The sequence below is a fragment of the Papilio polytes genome, unplaced genomic scaffold (genome assembly GCF_000836215.1).
Source record: "Papilio polytes unplaced genomic scaffold, Ppol_1.0 DF821400.1, whole genome shotgun sequence".
Classification (NCBI taxonomy): domain Eukaryota; kingdom Metazoa; phylum Arthropoda; class Insecta; order Lepidoptera; family Papilionidae; genus Papilio; species Papilio polytes.
In genome coordinates, this window is record NW_013527804.1 from 3,841,089 (window position 1) to 3,843,659 (window position 2,571).

A 2,571-nucleotide genomic window follows, 5' to 3' on the forward strand; every position below is an offset into this window, starting at 1 on the left:
AAGAAGTAGCCTATGTGTTCTTCATCGAGATCCGTTCAGCCATTTAGATTACAAACTCTAACATACATCCATCTAAACTTTCACATCTATACTAATGTTTCAAAGATGTAATTTGTATTTTTGTATGTATTGATATAACTCATAAACTGTAGTGCCGATTTAAAAAAAAACTTTCACTATTAATAAGCTATGTTATCAGTGAATAACATATGGTATTTTTTACTATTTTTCAATTCCATGCGGACGAAGTCGCGAGAAACAGATAGTTTATAATACAAGGATGATATTTCAAGTATTCAAGACTCGAAGCTTATCACAATCCAAGTGCAGATTGATAACAAACATCTTTAAATTATCACTTAAAAGCAAGTTTTTTAAATCGTTTCCTTCATAACGATCAGAGAATACCTTTATACGAGACTAGCTGTTATTCGCGACTTCGCCCACGTAAAATTAAAAAAATATGGCCTACGTTAGTCATAGATAAATTACCTTCTATCGGTGAAAGAATTTTAAAAATCGTCCCAGTTGTTTTTGTGTTATTTCAATGCATACAAAAATACAAATGTTTCCTCTTTATAATATGAGTATAGATGGGGACAAATGAGGTAAACCATTGCATGAAAATGTTCAGGTACTCACCTGATCAATAGCTACTCTAATCAAGGCTAACAACGCCGCCGTCTCCCCGCCCAGCGCGTCAGCTGTCTTGTGCAGCTGTGCGCGGGTCTTGCTGACCGCTTCTTGAACTCTCTGCAGCCGTGTCGGCATATCACTTAAGGCATTGTATACCAGGGCGATTGAGAGTACTGACATAAAACGCTTTCGTCTATCGTCCACGTCTGTTGTGCGTCGAGCTCTGTGAATTTCAACAGTGGTAGAGCCCGCGTTAACATCTTCGCAGCGTTCCTGCGGCTCGCCTGGTGCAATACCACGACCACACAGGAGACAGGCGTGAAGTGGGAGCAATACCGCGTATCGTTTGATGAGTGGTGTGCTGGAGGCCCAACTTTAGTCCCTTTTCCTTCCCACCCTTTTTCTCATAAGAATAGAATGGAAAGGGAACGTGGATTTGACGGTGGAGGTGACACATATGAAGGGGAAATATCCTCTTTATGTTCGTCTCCTCCGTCGATTAAGGGTAGGCAACGCATCCGATATTACGAATGTCTATAGGCAGTCTCCCTTCACCATTTTGGCGGATTCTGGCGGCAGTTTGCTCGGTTACCACCTTATTATAAAAAAAAATATAAGAATACAGGGTTTATGTGTAGTTAGTTATATCAGGTCATAGGAATCAAAGCGAGACTAAACAGTTGTGCGATAGTTTAGTCAAAGGCGCTTGCTAATAAAATAACTTACAACTTATTGTAGTATTGGTCCATATTCTTTAGTAGTTCATTATTTTCGCGCCATTTGCTGTTCCTGTCGTCAACCTTGACCTCACAGGAGACAAGATATAGTGACAGGATTGCAAAAAGCAGACTAATCCACGTCATTATGCAACTTGAAACTGCAACAAAAGTTGATTAACCAGAGACTAATAAAAAATGGTCGTTTAAATACTAACATAAAAGTTAACCGTGACTTTAACAGCCGGTGAGTATTTTTGTCAAATTATGGCTTTTAAAACACTAGCTGTTGTTCGCGTCTTCTTCCACGCCGAAATATAAATTGTAATAAATATAGATTATGTTACTGAGTAATATGTTTATTGGTGGAAGATTTATTGAAATCGGCAAAGAAGTTTATGAGTTATTTCAATTCACACAAAAATACAATTTTCCTGTTATAATATTATTCCAGATTTGTGAGAGTTTGTAGCCTAAACTGCTGAACGGATCTCGATGAAATTTAGCATAGATGTAGAGAAGACAGACTACTTCATTGTGGTTATTTTATTTGCACTCAGACGGAGTCACGGGCGAAGGCTAATAAATAATAAAATATTTAAATGGAAAGCAGTGAAACCAAGCGCCTAGAGTAAAAAAAAACCGTTTTAAATAAACAATATCTAACTACATTTTGAGGTAATATAGTCTTTTTTCTGATATAAGGGATATTACTGCAGGAGAATTATGATTCAAAAGATATCTTGAACATACAAATTGGTTTAAGTATTTTTCGACTACAGATGAAAATGGAAATGTTACAAGTCGGTTAAAAACATTAATATTCTTCGAAATTATCTGATCATCTCGCCATACTCACTAAATATCACTAAATATGTAGTTTTTTTTAATAAATTAAATAAACTCACTTTAAATTACTTTAATTCGCTACGTGTTGTTTGATCGTAAAATGCAGTTAATGTGGTAAGATAGAAAATTGATTTTATCACTTCGTGACTTACTATGGACACAAAATTTAATTATGTACTTACTTGAATATATATCACTTTAATTTTATACTTTTAAAACATGATTATTAGTTTTAAAATCTATATTTCAATACAGCAGTTATTTTGCAATAAGCATAAAACAATTTTATGTTTTCGATTTTTTAAAAACAAAAGAACCATTCTAAATTCAAATCCCGCTTCGTGATTGGTCAATCGAGACAATGGCGCAT